This window comes from Tigriopus californicus, chromosome 8 (assembly GCF_007210705.1).
Source record: "Tigriopus californicus strain San Diego chromosome 8, Tcal_SD_v2.1, whole genome shotgun sequence".
NCBI lineage: Eukaryota > Metazoa > Arthropoda > Copepoda > Harpacticoida > Harpacticidae > Tigriopus > Tigriopus californicus.
In genome coordinates, this window is record NC_081447.1 from 14002941 (window position 1) to 14010099 (window position 7159).

Sequence of the window (7159 nt, forward strand, 5' to 3'; positions counted from 1 at the left end):
AGGAATTCCAGCTCGGAAACCCCAAGCTCACATTTATCGGGATTAACGATGAGGCCATACTCAACTAATCATTTGAAAAGCTGCTTGAGGTGACTCTTATGCTCCTCATCATTTGAGCTGGCGACCAGTAAGTCATCTAGATACGTGTAAACAAAGGTTAGGTCACAACATACTTCATCCATGAACCTCTGGAACGTTTGAGCAGCGTTGCAAAGACCAAATGGCATCCAAAGATATTCAAAAAGACCAAAAGGTGTTATAATGGCCGGCAGTTTTAGGAACGTCATCTGGATACACAGGAATTTGATTATAGGCCCGAACCAGATCAATCTTCGAGAAAACTTTGTTTCCTCGAAGTGTGGCTGCAAAGTCTTGGATATGTGGTATGGGGGTACCTGTCTGGAGTGGTAATTGCATTGAGGGCCCGATAGTCGCCACAAGGACGCCAGCCACCCATCTTTTTGGGAACCATATGTAAGGGGGATGACCAGTTGCTTAATGATGGTTGAAGTACTCCAAGCTCCTGCAAGGCAGATAATTCTCTTTTTGCTAATTTGAGCCTATCAGGTGCTAGTCCCCGAGCTTTTGCAAAGACTGGCCTCCCATTGGTGATGATACGATGTTTCACGGAATGCTGCGGTTTGCACTCAGTGAGATGGGTCGAGGTCAGAGAGGGAAACGAGTGCTATATGGACATGAACTTTGAGACTGGCCAGTTGAGGAAATTTATCGTTGGCGCTTTCAATTGTGACAGTCCTGTAATGACACTGTTGCATGTGCTGGCCTCAAAAAGACGATGATTCCTCAAGTCGATGAGAAGTCCATGTTCGCAGAGAAAATCAGCTCCCACTATAGGATACCTGACGTCAGCCAAAATAAAGGAACATGGAAATGTCTTATTGAAACCAAAATTGAGACAGGTTTGCTTGGAACCAAAAGTAGCAATTCTAGTTCCATTTGCAGCGCTGAGAGACAGGCTCCTCTTGCACGAAAGTCGGTCAGCAGGTGTTGCCGGCAAAACGCTAACTTCCGCCCCAGAGTCGACCAAATAGCGTTGGCCTGTGGAGCAATCGTGTACAAAAAGAGGCGACTGTTACAGTTGCTTGATCCGTTGGTCGCCCATACAGATTGAGGGAGCCGTTTCCCGATCGTGAGCATGGTGGCTTGCATGTCTTGGCCGAATTTCCAAACTTCGCGTGATACCAGCAAAGAGAACCGGATGCTTGAGTCCCAGATGGCTTTCTTTCATTGACTTGCCGGCGAAGTGCAGCCACTTCTTGGCGAAGTGCGTGGATTTCATCGCCCGAAATTTGGGACCACAGGTTCGTTTAGTGTTGTAGCCCTAAGTGTATGGGCCATCTCTGCCAATTCGTGAAGAGTTTTGCCGGGTTGGGCTCCAAAAATGAGACGGATTGGTTCCGGAAGTCGTGACAAAAAGAGTTCCACATACAATGGATCAAGCAGTGTCTTGTTGGCCAATTGTTCCATTCGTTGGAGAAGTTGGGACGGGCGCAAGTCTCCAAGTGGCTGCAGCGCGAGAAGCTTCTGCATCCGTTGAGCTTGGGACAAAGATGTTCTTGATATCAGGCGTTCTTTAAGAACTTTGTAAGGATCAATCGTTGGCACGTCAAATATGATGTCACTAACTTCCGTGGCTGTCTCCAGGGCTAAAGAACCGACAACATGATTGAATTTGGTCTTCTGTTGTGTGATGTTTCTGGTTGTAAATTGGGCCTCCACCTGTTGGAACCAAAGAGCGGGGTCGTGAGGCCAAAAGCTTGGTAACTTCAGAGAAACAGAGCAGACGGATGGGTTTTCTTCTGAATTTGCCATATTGGATTAGGACGATCTGTTTCGGATTGGTAATAAGGAAAAAGGGACTTGTGTTCGAGATGTGTTCAGTCAGAATCACGTCAGGGTCACCATTAAAGAGTATTGAAGCGAGTGAAGACGATGGTGATTCAATAAGTCTTTATTCTCCCAAATCCCTGAAATTAATGTCGTTATTTGCATGGTCATAGTACATAAGAAATCTTGGTCAAGAACGCAAAACGTTGAGCCAACGCGTCCAACACCCCCACAAACTCAAAAAGCTGAAAGAACGCGGATATCCGGAGCTGTGCCCTGACTGTGTACGAGGCTACAGTGCCTTGTTAAGTATTACAACGGATCTGGGACGTCGAGAGGCTGAACTGCAAGAAAAGCATGAAACTTTGAGTAAAAAGATAGATCAACCGAGCGGGGACACCTCCAACCTTCCCAACAATGAAACCAAAGGATCTGGAGAGCTGAGTGAGACGATCGAGGAGCTACAAAGGAGGGAAAGACGAAAGCATAATTTTGTCATTAAGGGCGCAGCAGACAATGGAGATGACGATGAGGCAGTCGTGAGGAAGGTTCTTGACAACGCAGGGATGGACGCCAGCCACGTGGACTCGTCGTGGAGGGTTGGCAAGAAGTCCGAGCGACCAAGGCCAATCATCGTCAAACTAAAGCTGGGAATAGATCCCGCAAGCATCATCAAAGCGTGGTCAAAGACAAAGCGGAATGACAAGCTGAAAGGGGTCGACAAGAACCTAAAGGTGACAAACGACATCACAAAAGCACAGAGAGATCGCTTGACCACCTTACACGACGAGGCTCGAGCCCTCAACGACGACAACGACGACTCCACCAAGATATTCATTGTCACTGATCCACTTGGTTTGCCGAGGATTCGAAAGGTGGCCCGCAGACAATGACAGGATACTAATGGACGGCGACCACCACACCACCAACCAACCAATCTTTCACAAACCCGGCGACAACCTCCTCTCCGAACGCTTTTTTNNAAACCGGTCCAATGTGCGTAGAACTCGGTGGTGCTCAGGTGGGAGAGCAAGAAGCTCTCAAAATCCTAGGATTGACGTTCCAATCCAATCTCACTTTCGACAAACATATTGCTTATCTCACGAAGGAAGTGTATCGTACATTGGGTATTCTAAAAATTCTACATAACGAGGTTCCGAGAAGCTCCATGACGGACGTGGTCCATGGTCTGATCTATGGGAAAATCCGTTACTGCTCGGCAATCTATCTACATGTGCGTTTCACTGAACATGACCCACTCAATACCTCTCAAAATCGACTCCAGATTGCTCTTAATGATGTAATGCGCTTCTTATCAGGAAAAACAAGACACAACCATATTAGAATCGAGCAACTCTTCTCCGACAATGGCTTCCATTCATTGAACCAAATAGCAATTCAGAGCTCTTTGGTGGAAGTTTGGAAGATTCTCAATGATCGAATGAAAGGAACAGATAAGTCTTTTCTGCCTGTGGTTGGTTCTCCCATAGCCACCAAAAGTACAGTCCGACGTGAACTTCGGCCTCCTGCGCGGGGCAATCATTTTTTTACTAATGCTGTCAGACTGTATAATGCTCTCCCCGTTGAATCTCGAACTGATAAAAAATTAGGTCTTTCAAATCCGCCATCAATCAGTCGCTGCCCAGTTATCCCCTGTGATATGTTGTTTCCATTTTCATGCACTAGTTATTAATCCAAGACTGATATGTGTACCATGTACCAAAGATGACCTTAAAAGTACTTGTACTTATAAATACATTCAAATCAAATCAAATCAAGTGAATTCTCCAAGCTCGTCCAGATCCTGAGCCAATGGAGAATTACTCTGCGCTCCGACCTGGGAGTCCCAACACACACCTACTCCCGGGGCACTACTGTACTTGACCACATTTTCATATAAAAAAATATTCCATCTCAGGCCAGTTTCGTCCATCCACTGGCCGTTTCTGATCACCTCCTGATTTCAGTCACCTTCAAGATGCCCAGAAATTTCCATCATTTGGGCATGACTCAAAATGAGAGGTGTGTGGTCAATATGCAGAAGTACGCGGCTCAACTTGAGGCCCTGCAGCAATCCATCAACACCAGGATTGTGACGATTGTGACCAATCCACCTGCAGTGGCCCAAGGCATTTTGCGAGCATTTAAAGAGTCCTCCTCAGTGCAGAGGCGGAGAGGAGGACCGAAGCCCCCGTGGTTCAGCCCCTACCATCATGAGCTGAGGGGTCAAATGCTCCAAAAACTGCGAAATGCCAAAACAAGCCAAACACCAGAGACTTAAAAGCAATGTTATAGCAAGAATTGCATATCACAAGCCTCTGCGCAGCGCCAAATCAGCCCACCAAGGGTTGGAAGTAGAGAACCTACTCTCTTCATCAGCCTTGTCCAGGGTGGCGGGCTTATACAAACGTGCCAAAAAGCCCGCCACTAACTCGGAGATTCCCATGAGTAAATTCCTCCTCCATTGTCAAGAACTGTTTGCATCAACATCGGAAACAGTAGTAGAGGAGGTCCGGGGCAGCCCAGAAGAACACCATTCCCTTTTGCAGCCCTTTACGGATCCCAAGATGGACGTGGCCTTCAAGAAGATGAAGAGCAAAGCCCCCTCAACATCAGGGGTCCCTCCTTTCCAACTTTCACGTCTCTGGACCCAAGCCCAGCCACTCCTCCAAGACCTCTTCAGCCTTGCCCTCCATTCTTCTTCCCTCCCACCAGAGTGGATGGAGTCAGCTATCATCTTCATCCATAAGAAAGGGCCCAGCGACATTCCAGACAACCATCGGACCATTGCCCTGGAGAACCCCTTCTTGAAGATAATGTCCTCCGTACTAGCTGCCCGCTTCTCCGGATTGGCCAAGGATAGGGATCTCCTTCCCACGGTAGCAACTCTCCTCTACAAAATTGTGCCTTCCAACATCAGCAATCAGAGGAGAGTGTACGGATGCTTTGTGGATTTCTCCAAAGCATTTGACAAGGTGGACCAAACGCAGTTATTCCTCAAACTCCAACTGTGGGGAGTTCCACGTTCAATCTGTGTCCTGCTGTCCAACATCTATGCGGGACTCAGATGCTCCATTTGCTCTGGTGCGGACCTATCCCCCTGTTATTTCACTTCCTTTGGCCTTCTGAAGGGGGATCTATATCGCCAATTCTAATCAATCTCTATGTATCTGACGTGCCCGAAGCCCTCACAAACCAAGGCCCCACCATTAACTATGTTACTGTTAATGTTCAATATCTCCAATATGCAGACAACCTGGTTCTCTTGGCTGATTCAGCCCTGGAATTGCAAAATACCATCAATGCACTCCACAGTTTATGCCAAGAGAACAGCCTTCAAGTCAATAACATCAAGATGAAAGCCATGGTTTTCCATAAAGGTCGTCTCCCTCCCACCTCCTCCCATATCCACCATAGTCCAATTGAAATCGTCAATAATTTTAATTATGTCGGTTTCACATTCCCCGCTGAACTCTCCATCACCAACCATCTCAAATCATCAATAGCCAAAGCCAGGACCAGGGTCGGATACATGTACAATAGACTTCCTATCAAGAATCTCCCCTTTCCAATAGTTCTTCAACTCTTCCGGACGGACCTACATCTCTCCAATTATCCTTTAGGGCCTTCACCTTTGGCTTCCAAACTTCGCCCAATCCGCCCTCAAATCCGCCAATGCCACCTTCACCAAGTTCCTCAAACGATACCTGCACGTGCCCCCCAATATGCCAGTAATGCATGGACACATTTTCTATGCAAAACCAAGCCCCTCACCATCAGGCTGGAGGAAAGAAGTTAGGGACTTGGTGTGTACTTGTATTGCATGCACATGCGCATATGCAGCTGTCCTGCGCACTCTTTCTCTATTGCTCTCTCTCTCTCTCTCTCTCTCTCTGTCTCTGTCTTTCTCTCTCCTAATCTTGATCTTGAACAGAACGGACGTGAAGATACAACCCTCTGTGTATATTGGATTAGGGGTGTGTCCTTAGGGACATAACATGGCGCAATCGGCAGGGTCCGACTTGTTGCCCTCTGTTTACGACCATATATTGCAAATCTGCACTTATGGACCTTCAGGGACATCAAGTTTCCAAGCCAAGGACCGCCTTTTGCAGACGAGCGCATCCCCTTGGTGAGGAAAACCTGGCACGCCATTTGTGGACTTGTCCGGCCCGACCCTCTGCGTGTGGCCTGTAGCCCTCCAAGTTTGGTGCCCTTCAGCCCCACCCTGATTTGTGGATGATGCCCACCCTTTATTGTTGATGATGCCCGCCCTTTATCGTGGAGAATGCCCACCCTTTATTGGTGATGATGCCCGCCCTTTATCATGGAGAATGCCCACCGTGCATTGTGGATGATGCCTATCATGTATTGTGGATGATGCCCACACTGTATTGTGGAGATTGCCCACCCTATATTGTGGAGAATGCCCATCCTGTTTTTTGGATGAAGCCCACCGTGAATCGTGGATGATGCCCCCCTTGTACTGTGGAGGATACCCAACCTCTCTTGCCCTTTTACTTTTGCAATTGCCAACCATGGCTTCCAATTCCTTGGACGTGGATTGTTCCAATCAAAATACTAGTCTTCTTATCAACTTTTTCTACATCTTGAGTCATCATCATGTTTCGTCAATTATTGCCTAGGAAGACATTTGATACCTTACTGGCTAACTCCACTTACGTGTTGAAGAAATGAGTTGTCCAGTTTTTAAAGAAGCGACTTGTTGAGCATATCTTACTAATTCAGCTAATCCAGCGATTCTTTTTCTTCCCCAATACTTCTGAGAAAGAAGATACTTCCATCTGTGAGGGGAGATGGTGTGTACTTGTATTGCATGCACATGCGCATATGCAGGTGTACTGCTCACTCTTTCTTGATAAACTTTATTCTCCACCGATTAGTTGGCGGTGCTCATTTTTAAATATGTGGCCAAATGATAAAAAGTTTAGGGAAGGACTTTGAGGGTTGTTAATATCGTGTTAGGTTAGGTTGGGTTAGGTTAGGTAAGGTTAGGTTAGGTTTGATTATGTTAGGTTAAGTTTAAAAAAGTACCACCGCCATCTATTGATGTGAAGCAAGCACCGACAGGGCAAGTAGTCCGGTGCTTTACTTGCCCAAGTAGGAACTTGCCCCAACTTGGGTTTGTACGGTTTGTACACAGACACTTGAGGGGAAAATGGTGTGGCCAAACTTATGCAAGATATTTTATACCAGGGCAAATTAAATCAACTTATACAGGAAAAGCAAAAAAATCCATCAAGCGGATGTGCCAGATTTCCTCAACAATAGGGCAAGTCAAGTAAACCTT

General features: G+C 46.8%; 1 protein-coding gene across 1 annotated transcript in view; it reads left to right on the plus strand.

Annotated features, from left to right (window-relative positions):
• The first annotated feature begins 37 nt into the window (after window positions 1–37).
• Window positions 38–7159, plus strand: part of LOC131884612 (uncharacterized) — a 9169-nt gene continuing 2047 nt past the window's right edge. The window contains exon 1 of the mRNA XM_059232447.1: window positions 38–127. The gene's annotated coding sequence lies outside the window, so the exon portion shown is untranslated. The remainder of the gene's footprint in view (window positions 128–7159) is intronic.